Source organism: Mustela nivalis (genome assembly GCF_964662115.1).
Source record: "Mustela nivalis genome assembly, chromosome: 12".
NCBI classification, from domain to species: domain Eukaryota; kingdom Metazoa; phylum Chordata; class Mammalia; order Carnivora; family Mustelidae; genus Mustela; species Mustela nivalis.
This window is the reverse complement of record NC_139031.1, coordinates 56,470,801-56,488,253: the sequence shown is the minus strand read 5'-3', so window position 1 is coordinate 56,488,253 and position 17,453 is coordinate 56,470,801. Positions and strand designations below refer to the sequence as shown.

Genomic DNA, 17,453 nt, shown 5'->3' with positions numbered 1-17,453 from the left:
CTTTACACTATTCTACCCTTCTTCAGGGTGTAGCAGAGTAACTCATTATTCTTGAACCTGAGAGTTGACTACTTGTTCACTTCTCTCCTGATGGCCCTATGTTCCTTTTCATTTCTTTCTTCTGTATTTTTTCTTTTACTACTCAGGAAAGTCCACTTAAGGCCTTTGGGTCTAGCTGGCATAGGAGAAGAAAGAACAATACAGGATCAAACAGCTACAAAATTGTTTGATATTTTTAATAGCCTAGGATAAATCCTTCTTAGAATAACTTTCATAATAAGTCCTTTCAGTTCTTTTCTCACTTTTTGGTGTCATTAATGTAAAAAAAAAAAAAGGTTCATTTAACATCTTCTATGCATCATGCATTCCTCTGTTAATTTATCTTTAAAATCATGCTCCAAGAAGCAATGTAATCAATACCAAGAAAAGCTTTCTATTTAAAAATCTGTGACTAGATCCACAAAAAATTGCTAGAACTGATCCTTGGGTTCAAAAAAGTCACAGGATACAAAATCAATGTAGAGATATCTGTTGCATTTCTATATACCAATAATGAAACAGCAGAAAGGGAAAGCAAGGAATTGGTCCAACTTAAAATTGTACCAAAACCCATAAGATATCTAGGAATAAAACTAACCAAAGAGGTTAAGATCTGTACTCTGAAAGCTATAAAATATTGATGAAAAAAAATTGAAGATGACTTAAAAAATGGAAAAAAATTCCATGTTCATGGATTGGAAGAACAAATACTGTTTGTGTGTCTATATTACCCAAAGCAATATAATCATTTAATGTAATCCCTATCAAAATACCAACACCATTTTTCACAAAGCTAGAACAAAAAAATCCTAAAATTTGTATGGAACCACAAAAGACACTGAATAGCCAAAAAGATCTTGAAAAAGAAAAGTAGGGTGCCTGGGTAGCTCAGTGGGTTAAGCCACTGCTTCGGCTCAGGTAATGATCTCAGGGTCCTGGGATCGAGTCCCACATCGGGCTCTCTGCTCAGCAGGGAGCCTGCTTCCTCCTCTCTCTCTCTCTCTGCCTGCCTCTCTGCCTACTTGTGATCTCTCTCTGTCAGATAAATAAATAAAATCTTAAAAAAAGAAGAAGAAGAAGAAGAAGAAGAAGAAGAAGAAGAAGAAGAAGAAGAAGAAGAAGAAGAAGAAGAAGAAGAAGAAGAAGAAGAAGAAGAAGAAGAAGAAGAAGAAGAAGAAGAAGAAGAAGAAGAAGAAGAAGAAGAAGAAGAAAAGAAGAAGAAGAAGAAGAAGAAGAAGAAGAAGGAGAAGAAGAAGAAGAAGAAGAAGAAAACCTGGAGGTATCACAATTCCAGACTTCAAGCTGTACTACAAAGCTGTAGTCATCAACGCGGTATAGTGTGGACACAGAAACAGACACATATATCAATGGATCAGAATAGAAAACCCAGAAATAGACCCACAACTATATGGCCAACTAATCTTCAACAAAGCAGGAAGGAATATCCAATGGAAAAAAAACAGTTTCTTCAACAAATGGCATTTGGATAACTAGACACCTACCCGCAAAAGAATGAAACTGGAACACTCTTACACCATACACAAAAATAAATTCAAAATGGATGAAAGACCTAAATGTGAGACAGGAAACCACCAAAATCTGGGAAGAGAACACAGGTAGTAACCTCTTTGACATCTGCCATAGCAATGTTTTACTAGACTCATCTCCAGAGGCAAAGGAAGCAAAAGCAAAAATAAACTATTGGGACGTCATCAAGATGAAAAGTTTCTGCACTGTGAAGGAAAGAAGCAACAAAATTAAAAGGCAACCTACAGGATGGGAGAAGATTTTTGTAAATGACATACCTAATAAAAGTCTAGTAACTAAAATCTATGAAGAACTTATCAAACTCAACGCTCCAAAACCAAATAATCCAGTTAAGAAATGGGCAGAAGACATGAATAGACATTTTTGCAAAGAATACACCCAGATGGCTAACAGACACATGAAACGATGCTCAACACCACTCATCATGAGGGAAATACAAATCAAAAGTACAGTGAGCTATTACCTCACAGTGTCAGAATGGCTAAAATTAAAAACACAGGAAATAGCAGATGTTTGTGAGGATGCCGAGAAAGGGAAGCCCTCTGACAGTGTTGGTGGGAATGCAAATTGGTGCAGTCACACTGGAAAACAGTATGGAGGTTTCTCAAATAGTTAAAAATAGAACTCTCTATGATGTAGCAATTGCACTTACAGGTATGTACCCAAATGATACAAAAATACTAATCTGAAGGGACACAAACACCCTGATACTTATAGTAGTGTGTGTGTGTGTATACACACTTATATATGTATAGTGTAGATATATATAGATAAATATAGATCATTATAATTCTATATATATCATAATTATACATACAATTCTTTTTTGTGGCTGGAGTGATATATATATCCAGCCATAAAAAAAAGAATGAAATCTTGCTATTTGCCATGATATGGATAGAACTAGAGTGTATAATACTAATTGAAATAAGTTAGTCAGAGAAAGATAAACACCATATGATTTCACTCATATGTGGAATTTAAGAAAGAAAATAGATGAACATACAGGAATGGGGAAAAAAAGAGAGGGAGGTAAACCACACAAAACTACTGAATGTTAACTGTAGAGAACACATGGAGAGTTGGTGGAAGGGAAGTAGGCAGGAGAATGGGCCAAGTGGATGATGGGCATTAAGGAGGGCGTTTGTTGTGATGAGCACTGGGTGTTATATGGAAGTGATGAATCATGAAATCCTACTCCTGGAGCCAATAGGTAACACTATATGTTAACTAAAATTTAAATAAAGACTTAAAAATATCTGTGACTAGAATATAAATATTATAGATTAAGAAATAAGAGATTAGAATACAAAACACAATAAGATAATAGACTATAAATAATATAAAATAATAAAAAAGAATGATTTTCTATTGGGGTCCATCTTATAAAATACTCATTTTTTTCCTATTATTATTTTGTATGACTTTGAGAAAAAAGTTTTTCCGAAGTTGTTTGAGATGCTTTTCATTCTCAACTCTCACTCTGCATCTACTCTTTCTGCTGCCCAGAACAGGTAGTAATGGCTGGAGCTCCAGCAACCATCTTGAATCATAAAGTCATCTTGAGAATAGAAATCTTGTGCTAAACATAGGAAGGCAAAGAAAAAAGGATTCTTGGTCCTTGATGACACTGTGAAATTTCCGTATCACCCTTGCTCTGCCTACCTTCAGAATTTTTTTATGTGAGCTAGAAATACAATTCTTTTATAAGCTACTTTAAAATCACATTTGGTCTTTCCCCATATAGAAATTAAACCAGGTTCCTAACTATAAGTACTTAAATATGTTAAATATGTAGGTGCTTGTACCTTGTTTCAGCATAAGCTCTACAGAGACATTAATGGCTATTAAACATGGTAGAATAGGATCTAATTTTTTTTTTTGTTTCAGATTGTGCTGGCTATAACTTGGAGGTAAATGGAAAAAAAATACAGGAGGCAAAAACCATATTGGAGGTTATAATCATCTAAGAAAAAGATGATTTAAGTCAATCTAGAAAAGTTGTGGTTGGGATGGGGGAGAAATGAAAAGAATAAATACTTCAGCTATAAAACCGTCAAGACTATAAGGCTGATTAGAAGTGGGATAATGGGGAGGGAATGGGCAAGTAAGAGAAACTCTCCAGTTTCTAAAACTGGTAGTGCAACTTTTAGCATAAGTGAACACTGAGAAGAGAAATGTCAGTGGGAAAGTTCAACTTTGCACATGTTGAGCTTGAGTTATTTATGTGAAAGCCAAATGGACATGTGCAGGATGCAGCTGGATAAGAAAGACTGCTGCTGTTGCTTACGAGAGGAATTCTGGCTGGTGTATGCGTGTGTGTGTGTGTGTGTGTGTGTGTGGTGTGATAAGAAAGAAAATTATCAACCAGAGAGAGGATAGAGTGGAGAAATTAGTGAAGAGATAATAAAGTCCTGGGGAATCTCAAAGTTTAGGGTTTGGTGGAAGAAAGCAGGTGTCCAAAGGAGACAGATAAGAAAGAGGGAGTGAGGAACAAAGATACCCAAGAATCATTCCAAGAAAAGCCATTTGAAGACGGAGTGAATATTACAGTGTTCCCAGTGAGCAGATTAGCACTGGAATGGGCAATGAGGAAGTCATTACTGTAAATGGGATGATGTGGGTTGAGTTGCTGGATTCAGGAAATTCTACAGTAAGTTAGGCGTGAATGGCTAAGTGAGGATACTTGACCATTCTTTAGAGAAGCTTAGATGGGAAGTAAAAGGAAATATTTAGTAATACTGAGAGCAAAATCCAATTCAAAAATGATCAAATGAGAGCAGAAAAAAATAAGAGGATTAAAGTGTCATTATCAAATAACTGACTAAGAATGTTAGAGTAGCACCTGTAACAAAATGATGATACCACATCCTAGGTCCTGAGAAATTTTATTTTTTTATTTATTTTTTTTTGGGTCCTGAGAAATTTTATCTTGGTTTTAATTGTTCTAAAGAGGGAACAGTAACTTAATACAAATTTCAAGTTCTATGTAGTAATTGGTGAAGTTATATGGACAGAAAATAATAAATAAGTTACTTTGGCTGCATTTTGATATCAGTCGAAGAATAATGAGATAAATCAAGACACTGAGGCAAAAGATAGGTCCACTGATACATGACCAGACTTCTGCAGGCAGTTAGGAAAACGACGCTCCCACCACATCTGTACTTTCTCAGTCAGCATACAGATCTGGGAATAGACTCTAAATTAGTTACCGTGAAGCTAGCAAGTTCATGCAAATGTTGTAACTCACGTTTTTGAATTTCACCATTTCCCAAAGCAAGTTGACCCAATGATCTATATTTGGTGGTGATTTTTATTCCCAGATGTTGAAAACAGCTTCTTTGCTGGCAATAGGTCCTTGAGGATGCATTTTCCCTTGGCTTTAAATAGCATACTTTAGGGAATTGGTATTACCCAAGATATAAAAAGATTAATAAGGATTTAAAATTGAATGGCTCTAGTAATTCCTTTAATGGATGTGCACACAAACTGTATCCTTGGTTAATATTATAACGGCTTATTTATCACCACATTCTTAAGAGATAACTCTCTTAAGTTTGTGACCATAGGGTTTCAGTCATCGCACGGCGCTGAGGTCACATGCCTTATTTCTTGGCACAACACAAGCAACCTTGCATAAGTCTATGTGTGAGACTTTGGAGAGCCTATCCCCTTCGATCCTCTGTGTAAAGTTTCTTTTTAAAGACATCTGAATTTTATCTGTGTCTTTCTGGCTTTCATTGAGAATGTTTATTCAATTCAATGTGAGAGAAGTGAACTCTCGACAAGGAGCATGATGAATTTTCTAATTCAAACTGGGTACCAAGAGGTGGCCTGTCATCATTTTCCTTTTGTTCCACTGGGGAAAAAAAAAAAAATAGCAAATGAGTCTCCTTGGGAGCAGTTCCCACTTCTGTTTCAAGTTTCCCCACCAAGTCATTAAGCATTCTCTGGGTTTTGTCAACAGCCTGGTAAACATCCAGAGAAAGAATCAAAATAAGATCGTTTATTTAACATTCTTCTCCTCCAACTGCTGATTAGGATAAATAGTTTGGATAAAACTCCTATCTGATCCAACAATCACAAAAAGAAAACATTTAGCTATTGGTGAAGTTTAAATTGACTTAGAAATACTTTAAACAGCAAAGAATTTTTGGTACACTTCGGTATTTTCTTTATCTTCAACTCATCTTGTTAAGACAATGGCAAGGCTAAACATTACTGTTGAATAACCACTGAATAAGCTCCTTAGATTCTAAGTGAAAACGTAGGCACTGATTTCCAGAATAAGTTACAGGCAGAAAAGGCCGAAACTCAAGTGCTCCATTTAAGTAACTAAAAGAAGTTGAGTCTAATAGCTATTTCCAAGAATTTCCTTTTCAGACTTTGGGTGAAATGTTTGCTGATTTACTTATCTCTAGAGAATCTAAAAACTTTGCCAAGAAATGCAAAAATGTTTCTAATTATCAAAAAGACTTTTAGGCTTGTAGATCAGATGTAATGTTACAATGCCTTGTTTTACATTTCTGTGCAAACTTTTTCAAGAAAATATGTTGTAATCCTAAATATAGATCTAGTGAAATATACTGCTGAGTATGTAAAAAACATTTTACAGTCTTTAACAACCTATAATCCAGATTTTAATAGAGTAACTGTGATCCATAACTAAATTAATTAGATCAAATTTTTAACATATTCAAGATTCTACAATAACTCACAAAATCTCCTCTGTCTTCAGCTCCTACCAGCTTTGCTCCTATCTGTTTTATACTCTGGATAAAATAGTACAATTACAGGGTCCCTAGCAGGCCACACACTTCAGTGCATTTGTGTCTTTTTTTTAGCCTGGTACTTAGAATGCTCTTCTCATTCTTTAAGGCTGATTGTAATCCTATTATTCCTTCCAGAATGACCTCAAATACCACCATGGAACATTACCTTTACTTGAAATAAAAATTGACTAACAAATTATGATTCTTCAGACTTGGATATGGGCAGAAATTTTCTCAAAGAGGAATAAAATGAACCTTGGCACTTTGAGAAAAACGACTGACAGTAATTGTGATAAAATTAGAGCTGTCAAAAGAAAATGACAATTTTGGAATAATTTTTATCTACCATTAGTTTTATAGTTTCCTGATACTTTAAACATTTTTTCTGATGAAATTGGTAAGGACATTAATGTTTGTGACTTTTTGATAATGTATAATGAAATATGTCAAAGTTTAGAAGAGCTGCATAAATCAGTGATCTGTTTTCCAAATGACAAATATATGAAGTTACAAAATTACATATGAGTAAAATAGCCATTTAAAATTTAAGAATAACTAGTGGATTTTAGTCTAACGGGTAAAGAAAATTGATTAATGTGATTTCAGATTCTACATTTCAACTAACTTCTAACTTTCTTGTCAGGTTTTGGGGTAGGATCAAGGAATATTTATAATTATCTGAAAATTGTCCTCCCCTTTCCTGTAGGAAAACAGATTTTCTTTATACATTTCAACACAAAATAATGCTACAGATCACAGGAAGAAAAATTTAAGAATTCAACTGTCTTCAATTAAGACATCAAAGAGATGTCCAAGAGTAAAACAGTGTCACTCTTGTCACCAAATTTTTGAATATATGGTTATTTTTCAGAATAACTGCCAGTCAGTATGTTTTGATGTAGCAAGTAGAAATTTCTCCATGAAAAATATGAGTGTCTAAGAAATGCAACTTTATAAACCTAAAATTTATTTTCTGAATACAAGTAAATTATTTGCTTAATAAAGAAAAAATATATATATTCTTGATACTCTCATTTAAATTCTAGGATTTTTTTGTGTTTTTTTTTTTTTTAAGATTTTATTATTTGACAGAGAGAGCACAGGGAGAGAGGAAACACAAGCAGGGGGAGTGGGAGAAGGAGGGGAAGGCTTCCCACTGAGCAGGGAGCTGAGCAGAAGGCATATGCTTAATGACTGAGCCACCCAGGTGTCCTATGATTATAGTTTTAATTCAAATTATTTTACTTCCTTTCTTCCCACCTATATTTGGTGAAAAAAGGGAGAGTGGAAATGGGCTATGCAAGTACTACAACTCCCAGGGGCACAAGGGAGTGTTAACTTTTCAACCTTGAACTCAGACTTAGGCTACTTCCTATACCCCATAGGCAGTACTGTGTCATCTGATGCCCTGCATAGCTGGGACTTAAGGTTCCCTGAAAGGTGCATGGTGGGTGCTGGAAATAAGTACTGTAGTATGTTAGGAAAAGAGAGATGAAATTCTGAAATATTATCATCACCACATTGTTTTATGTATAAACTCTCCATCTTGTTTCCCTATGTGTGTTTTATAAACTTATTATGTTGGAGACATGTTCTCTTGCCCGTAAATATTCCTCTAAATTACAATTTTTAAAGGTTGAATAATATTTCATCATATTTCATCCTTAGGACATATTATACTTGGTTTAAGGAGTCTCTTGTTGAACATATAAATGTTTCCAATTTATTATTATTATAAATAATGAGCTTGAATGAAAATCTTTTCACCTGTTCACCCAAATATTTGTATCCATCCATGATTATTGGCTTAGAACAAATTCTTTATAAGGGAATCCTTACCTAAAGATGATCTATGTTATTAAAATTTGGGGATTTTCCCCCCCAAAGTTTTTCCCTAAAATAGTTGTGTAAATTTACATTCCAAGAACTATAGGAGTGAACATTATTTCATATATGAAATGGGCATTCAGATATCTTTTGATATATATCTTTTGAAAATATCCTATATATGTTTATTATCTATTTTATTATTTGCATGTTAAGGTCCTTTGTCATTGTTTTAATTGTTTGTACTATAGTTCAGTGATGTTAATAATGCCTACTTGTTCTTGCTTTGGGTTGCATTTTAATTGTCCATCATTTTATTTTTAAACTTTGTCTATGAATCTTTTATGACTACCTTTTTAAAATAGCAGATGCCAGATTTTTATTTTTTGTCAAATTTCAATATTTTTAAAACTAGTATCTAGTTTTTTAAAATAACTCATACACTCTTTGCTCTCTGTTTTTAATTTTTTTTGTTGTTGTTGTTAAGCTTCCACTTCTTGTCTTTTGCTATTTAAACCATGTTTTCTTTGCACTTTTCTTTAGTATTATGGGTGCTTTATTTTTCTCAGAGGTACTGAGGTTTAACTGACAAACAGAACTATAAGGTATTTAAAGTGTACCATCTGATGACTTCATCTATGTATACATTGTTATACATTGTGAAAGGATTCCTCCCACTGAGTTAACAAATCCATCACCCGTTTACCTTCTTTTCTTTTCCCTTTTTTTCATTCCTTCCTTCTTTCCTTCCTTCCTTCTTTTCTTTCCTCCTTCCTTTTCTGTGAGGACATTTACATTCTACTCACAGTAGATTTCAATTATTCAACACAGTGGAATCAACTGTAGTTGCCATGCTCTACATTACATCCTTAGACCTTATTCCTTTTCTAACTGAAACTTGTATCCTTTCAGGAGGCTGCTCCTGTTTCTTCCATCCCCAGCCATTGGCACCCACTATTCTACTCTACTTCAATATCAGACTTTTTTTTTTTTTTTCAGATTTTACACACAAATGATATCATGCAGTATTTGTTTTTCTCTGTCTGGCTTATTTCACAGCATAATGCCCTCTGGGGTTCATCTATGTTGTCTCAAATAACAGAATTTCCTTCTTTTTTAAGGCTGAATAATATTTCATTGTATATACCCATCTCGTTTTCTTGATTGATTTTCATCAACTAATATCGCTTAGATCAATTCCATAAATGGGCTATTGTGAACAATGTTGCAATGAACATGGTACTACAGATATCTTTCTGAGATAATGGTTTTGCAGCCTTTAGATATATATCCAGAAATGGGATTGCTGGATCATATGGTAGTTTTATTTTTAATTTCTTGAGGAACCTCTATATTGTTTTCCATACTGGCTGCATCAGTTCACATTCTCAACAAAAGCACACAGGGGTTTCTTTTTCTCCACATCCTTGCCAGCCTTTGTTATCTCTTGTCTTTTTGAAAATAGCTACCTTAACGAATATGAGGTAATATCTCATGGTGGTTTTGATTTGTATTTCCCTGGCGATTAGTGATGTTGTACCTTTTTACATATACCTATTGTCCATTTGTATGTCTTCCTAGGAAAAATATCTATTCGGGTCTTTTGCCCAATTTTTTCAAGTGTTTACTTAAATTCCAGTTAGTTAACATATAGTATAATATTAGTTTTAGGAGTAAAATTTAGTGATTCATCACTTACATACAAGACCTAGTGCTCATTATTACATGTACCCTCCTTATCCTTTGCACAATTTTTAATTGGGTTACTTGGGGTTTTGGGGTACTGAATTGTGTGAGTTACTTGTATTTTTTGGATATTAACCCCTTATCAGATATGTGGCTCACAAATATTTCCCCCCATTTCATAAGCTGCCTTTTCATTTTACTGATGGTTCTCTTTGCTGTGCAGAAGCTTTTTGGTTTATTGTAGTCCTACTTGTTTGTTTTTGGCTTTGTTGATTGTGCTTTTGGTGACCAAACAAAAAACAAAAACAAAAAACAAAACAAAACAAAAATCTTGCCAAGACCAATGTCAAGGAGCTAACTCCTTATGTTTTCTTCTAGAAGTTTTATGGTTTCAGGACTTAATTTCAAGTCTTTAATCTATTTTGACTTGATTTATGTGTGTGTTGTAGGATAGGGGTCCAGTTTCATTCTTTTTTTGCATGTGGCTGTCCAACTTTCCCATTCCCATTTAAGGAAGAGATTATCATTTCTTCATTGTATATTCTTGATTCTGTTGCCAAAAATAACTGAACATACATGAATGGGTTTATTTCTGGGCTCACTGTTCTGTTCCATTGCTCTAGGTGTCTATTTTTACATACTGTTTTTGTTACTATAGTTTTGTAATATAGTTTGAAATCAGAAAGTTGCGAGGCTTCCTGCTTTGTTCTTCTTTCTTGAGATTATTTTGATTATTCAAGGTCTTTTGTGGTTCTATAATATGGATACTTTAGATCTACTTCTTATGGAAGTTGTGGTTATGTTTTAGTTATTAAAATACATTTTAATCACTGTAAAAATATTTACTTTGCAACTGTTTCCTAATTAGAGTAAAAACACTAGAATTTTTCTCTATTGTTGCATTCTGTCAGGAAAGAACCATTTGGATGAGTTTTGGCAATCATTTTTGTGTTAGGTTAGCATGACAATTTCAAAAACAGAGTCAAAATTAAAAGAGCTCAATGAAGCCCCACATATGCATCATCCTGATTCAAGTAAGACTGCTTATAGCTGTGGCACCTCTCCTTTTTAATCTAAAAATATTTTAATCAATTTTTTTTAACACTGTGTCAATAATAAAAATAAACTATGTAATATCTTCTGTAAAATGACAACTTTTGCTCAGTTTTATTTTCTTTCTTATCTCCCTCTTATTTTTTCCAAGTTTTTGTCAAGGTATGCATATTAATATTGTTATTGTATTTCTATTATACATAAAATAATGTAAGAATCTTTTGGACATAAATAGTATTGTATAATCTCCAAAAACAATTATGTTTCCTGGGCTTTTGGTACACCACAATTTTCTTTCATTCTTTTCACACTCTTTTTTCCACACTCTTTTGGATCATTCTCCAATCTATTGCAGCATGTATTTGAGTCATCATTCCCAGAAAAGTATGTGGGTAGCATCCTTCCTAAGCTTTGCATGTCTGATAATGTCCGCCAGCTTGCTTTCACAGTGAATTTGGCTGACCATAGAATTTTGCCAAGCATTTGAAAACATGACTCCATTGTTTTCTGGCAGTTAAACTATTTCTGTGTCTGATACTTGTAGTATTTTTAAAAGTTGGTCTTATAATTCAAAACTCATGAGGTTAGGTATCAATGACATCTTTATTTATTCTGTTTTCCCTAAAACTTGACAATCTCTTGTACTCTTAGTATTGTTTTTCTACAACGCAAAAAACCTTTCTTTGATTGTTTCTTTAACATTTGCTTCTGATTGATCAATTCTGTTATCTTTTCTTAATTTCTGTTTTATATATGCAAATCCTTTAATCTGTCATTCATCTACTTAATTTCCCACATTTTTTCCCTATACTTCATGTTGTGGGAGACTGGATCTTGACTTCTGTTTCATATATTCTATTTTCTAAAATGTCAGATGTTTTCTGCCATTGTGATTACAGTGTTAAGTCAGCGACTATGTTTTTTATTTCCACACAACTTTCTCTGACATTGGATTTTTATCTTCATGTCTGTGAGCTCTAGTTTCATAGTTTTACCTTCCTCAAATTTGCCTGAGAAGATCTCACTTTGCTAAAATAGAGAATATTGATAAGATACTACTGAGTTTCATATAACTTTTCTTTGTATGCAAAATATTATTGTGGGAGGAGGAAGAATGGGAAGTGAAGTGGTAGCTTCTGTGACTTTTTAAAGTATCTACCTCTTTATCTCTCATCTCTCTCTCTTACTCTCTCTCTCTCTCTCTCAAGTAGGCTCCATACTGGGCTTGAACACACAATCCTGAGATTAAGACCTGAGCTGAGATCAAGAGTTGAATGCTTTACCAACTGAGTCATCCAGGCATCCCAGTTTCTATGATGTTTGAAATCCACTCAAAATAGTTTCAATAATTTAGAAGGAATTCTTTGGTTTCTGTTAGAAGGGCCTTGCTATTCTCCATATTTTAGCATGGACAAAGGTGTTTCTCTGTATTTATGCTTCCTTTCAATGCCCCATCTGTGAGCTGGTTGTTGTATTCTAATAATCTCATCCATAGAGAAAGTAGCATTTTGGTGACATTTGTGTGACTGTTTTTGACATTTTCCTCTAAAGGCCTTGCTATTCCTTCAGGGTATTTCAATCCATCCATGCACAATGCATTAGTCTTCCAACACCTGTCACCAGGGATATATAGTGGTCTCCAATATCTCTTTCTGTACATTATAATGTATAGAAATTTCAGACTGGTTGTTGACATGCTCTTACTCCACTGAGACTGGTGGCATTTGCATAATCCTGTCCCTATTTTCCCCGCCTCCACCACATTTAGATGGGAGGAAAGGAGTGAAAATAATTTAGTATTAAATCCAAAATCATTTTAAAATCTCTCTAAATATTGATTTCATCACACAACCCTCCTGACTCAAAAGCTGTCAGTGGACCCAGAATGCCTATGGGATAAAATGGAAACATGGCAATTTCTCATCCAAAGTTGGTCATAGTATGCTTTTTAAATAGTTTTTCCAGCCTCAGCTCGTATATCTCTTCAACTCAGTTTTTGCTCCAATGAGATTATTTCCTCACTTTTTCCAAATAAGCCATACTCAATTCTACCTGCACACTTTCCCTCACACTATATCATTGGTCTGGAATGCCTTGTATGTTGTAGGTAAATTCTCTCCACTATTTCATTCCTAGTTCAAGAATTACTTTTTTTTTTAATTGAGATATCTAAAGCTTTCAAAGTTTATGTAACTTTTTTTTTTCCCATGTGACTCGGGTTAGTAATTACATGGTGTTGAATATTTTATCATACATTCAATGAGGAGTTGTCCCCCCTTCCACTTAGATATTACCTAGATAAGTGGCACTTAGGATTAATAGTTTTGATCTTCATTTTACCTCCAACATCATTTATATTACAGTACTTAATAGTTGCTGTATAAATATATAAAGAAAGAGAAAAAACAAAACAAAAAACCTAGTAACTTGTTTTCAATTTAAGGTACTTCGCACATTTTTGGGAAAAAGCCTAAAACTCTCATTGAAAAGTTCAAGTGAGTTAAAGAGATTTTAATCAATAGTTTTCATAATAAAGTTAAAAATGTTGTAAAAGAAAATTAGAACACATTGACAGGATATTTAGAACAACCTTCAATGATATCATTTTTAGGGAGAGATAATTGTCTCCTCAGGAAGGCAAAACAATCAAGCGGGCTTTGAAGTAAGTTAATTCTGGATTCAACTTTTGCTCTGCCACTGTCTAATGAAGTCCTTCTGGGCAGGTTTCTAATTCCACTTTACTACATTTCTTCATCCACAAATGGAAATAATAATGGCCCATTACATCCCTAATATCAGGAATTGAATGGAAAATAATATTTAAAATGTCTCTAGAAGTGCAGTGTCTATTACATTATACTTATTACAGAAAATAATAAAAATGCTATTTATTAGGTTTCTATCTCCTTAAAATATATTAATTCATCTCTCTAATTCTCACTCATCTGATGAGGTTAAGTAGTATTATCACCTCAATTAAAGATGAGGAAACAGACAGATAAGGAATTTTTTAAGATAATTTAATTAAAAAACAAAACAGAAAACAAGTCAGCATGAGACAATTCATGTAACATCCAGAGCACACACTCTTGACTACTAGGCTATACTGCCACGTGGATGGACAAGGATTATTGATCTCTGTTCTTGTTCATCTTTACTCACAATGCAAGTCAGATCTCACATGAGATACTTGCTCTCTTTGAGGAGCTAATGTAAGCTTCTTGAGATATTAATGGAAAATGATAATCCTCTATTTTCCATAAGATATGAACATGAGATAGGACAGATTTAAGATAATATGATATTATTACAGAAAGTCATAAAATCTCTTTTCTGGAGATTTTCAACAATATTATTTGGAATGCGTAAGGTATTTTGGGATAAAATTTACTACATTTCACAGTCCCCTTTGAGCCCTATATTCATATAATCTGATCTTCTAAATCTACTGATGTATGACACAGATAAGTTTTCCTATGTGTGGTAAGAATCGGTATTTTAAAATTAGGCTTCTATTTGTCTTTATATTTTTTAGAAAAAATTTTAAAAAATTATTACATACAATTTTTTTAAAAGATTCTATTTATTTATTTGACAGACAGAGATCACAAGTAGGCAAAGAGGCAGGCAGAGAGACAGAAGGAAGCAAGCTCCCTGCGGAGCAGAGAGCCAGATGGGGGGCTCCATCCCAGGACCCTGGGACCAGGACCTGAGCTGCAGGCAGAGGCTTTAACCCACTGAGCCACCCAGGCGTCCCTTACATACAAATTTAAATAAGAGCATACCTTTTTATAGTTAATGAGGGAAATTCACTCCAACAAAGTTTAAAACATCTAATTTTCAAAGCCTTGTGTGGCTTTAACACATTCTGCACATTTTAGTTAAAGTAATTAAATGATCATCTTAAAACAGTTATAGCACAGACACACTGAGAGACATAGAAGCAATAACATGGAAGGAAAGAAGAAGGAAGTGACAGGACAGCAGTGGAAGAACAGCTGAGTAGGCTTAAGACACTGCTGAATATGTATATTTCTTAGCCTCAGATTCCTTATCAGAACATGATGACAATTCTAAAGGCAGCTCCCAGGATCAGACTTTTGGATGTGGGTGGCATGAACATGTAGGAGTGTGTGAATGTTTTTTTCTGGCTAGACAGACATTTTTCCTCTGCTGCCAAAGCCATGTTGTGTGTATGAAAGATGAACTCCCCATTCCTATTGCTGCTACATGCACCAGGAAGTGGTAGGAAAACACTGGAATCCAACTTTCTTTTGGAAAACCAGACCAACTCATGGAAAGAAGCCTCCAAATATAGACTTAATCCTTGTGCAGATAAGCATTCTTTTGAGGTTTACATATCAGGTATTTAAATATCCTGCAACTGAGGTAAGGAGATAAGACATTATAAAAATAGAAGTGCAGTGGCCTTAAATCCTTGGATCAAGTCTTGTGAAAAGAAAATGATGCAGGGTGATAGCCAATCAACTTCCTCAATGCAAAGAGAAATATCACAATTTTCACTTGTGAGGCCATTCCGACATTTTAACACCGTTCAGTAATGACATTTTTCTTTACAAATAGTGAGCACAGACACATATGGGTATGAAAAGAGAGGAAAGAAATGAAATAAAATTTATTGCTTAAGTAGGTTAGCCTTAGGCAGATAGAAGACATTCAATGAATAATAGTCTCTTCTCCTTTCCAAAAATCCAATAGCCCTTGAATATTGACATCATGCCTATTTTCCAGAAAGGAAGCAGAAGCCTAACTACTTAAAATTGATGGAGAGGGACTTGGTTTGTTTGGCCACAAATGTTACATGTAAGCTTTCCGTAGCACCAAGATCTTCTTCAGATTGTACTGGCTTTCCCACAACTTTAGACAATATGCCTTCTCCCCCTCTGTGTAACTGGTGTAGTTTCTTCTCAAGATGTCTGATTTAAAGGGCATATCTCTCATGAGGCATTGCAATGTAGTGCTTAAAAGTTTGGGCCTCTGGACTTAGTCTGGATTTAAAGACAAGCTGTTGACTACTATTGTGTAACCTTAGAAGTTTCCTTAAAAAAAAATCTTGCATTCAGAACAGTGAAAGGACATTTAGTAAGAACTAAGAAGATCTGAATAAAGTGTGGGCTTTAGTTAAGAATAATGTATTGAGGGCGCCTGGGTGGCTCAGTGGGTTAAGCCACTGCCTTCGGCTCAGGTCATGATCTCAGGGTCCTGGGATCGAGTCCCGCATCGGGCTCTCTGCTCAGCAGGGAGCCTGCTTCCTCCTCTCTCTCTCTGCCTGCCTCTCTGCCTACTTGTGATCTCTCTCTGTCAAATAAATAAATAAAATCTTTAAAAAAAAAAAAGTTAAAAAAAAAAAAAAGAATAATGTATTGATATTGGTTCCTTAATTGTAACCATATTAATGTAAGATATTAATTATAATGTTAACAATACTTCTGGGTGGGGAATTTATAGGAACTCTCTGTACCATCTTTGCAATTTTGGTTCTAAAAAGTAAAAATATATTTAAAAATACTGCACTTGGAGTACCTCGCTGGCTCAGTCAGTAGAGCATGCCTCCCTTGATCTTGGGTTGTGAGCCTGAGCCCCATGTTGGGCATAAGAATTACTTAAAAAAATACTGTGCTTTAGTGCACATATGGTTTCCCTAGGAAAATTTGAGGAATTAATAAATACACAGTACTTAGTTCCTCGTAAATGTGAATAAGCAAATAAGTGTTAGCTATTCTGGGGCATTCTTAGGAAAGGGAGAGGTTTGGGCTGAGAAGGAAACTCCCTTTTTATTTTATTTTTTAAAATATTTTATCTATTATTTTAGGGGGGGGGGTGGTGGTGGGAAAAGGGTAGAGGGAGAAGCAGATTCACCCTGAGCAGGGAACAGGATATGGGACACAATCCCAGGATGCTGGGATCATGGCCTGAGCAGAAGGCAGACGCTCAACCTACTGAGCCACTCAGGCACCCTGGAAACTCCTTTTAGTGGAAAGCTACTCAAAGTGTGCAAAAAAAAACAGTAGGCACTCTCAAGGGTTCTTACCTTTCTATGCACCTGAAGCTTGTGTTGCAAAGTTCTTATCAGGGATGTCCTTCCTAAGAACAGAAAGCATCCCTAGACTTTCTAAGACAAGTTTATCTGCCTGCTTTTCTCCAACCCGTTCCCAGTTCCAAAGAAAGGTCAGGTGAGACTGAAGAGAAACACAAGGAGAGAAATTAAATCAGCACTGAAGAGAAGCAGATTAATCTCACATACAAGTTAAATACATTTAGCTGAAGGTTCAGTGTGGCTCTGGGGGCCTGAACTATGAGACTCAGTATTGGAAAGTCAATCTCCTTCTGCCCAAGTTTGCCCATCACTAGTGGCCTGTCACCAAATTCCCTCATTCCTCAATATTTGGCTGTCCTGCCTTCTGTTGCAACTTTTTTTTTTTACATACGATGAAAAATCCTATGTAGTGCCAAAGAAAGAAAGCATATGTGAAAAGATAGCACTTTCATTAGTAAATGAAAGTT

The 17,453-nt window shown here is 34.8% G+C and overlaps 1 long non-coding RNA gene across 1 annotated transcript in view; it reads right to left on the bottom strand.

Moving 5' to 3' along the window:
* LOC309845775 overlaps positions 1–17,113 on the bottom strand; it is a 40,478-nt gene extending 23,365 nt beyond the window's left edge. Inside the window, exon 1 of the long non-coding RNA XR_014301507.1 lies at positions 16,981–17,113. This is a non-coding gene — a long non-coding RNA (uncharacterized lncRNA). The remainder of the gene's footprint in view (positions 1–16,980) is intronic.
* Positions 17,114–17,453: the final 340 nt, after the last annotated feature.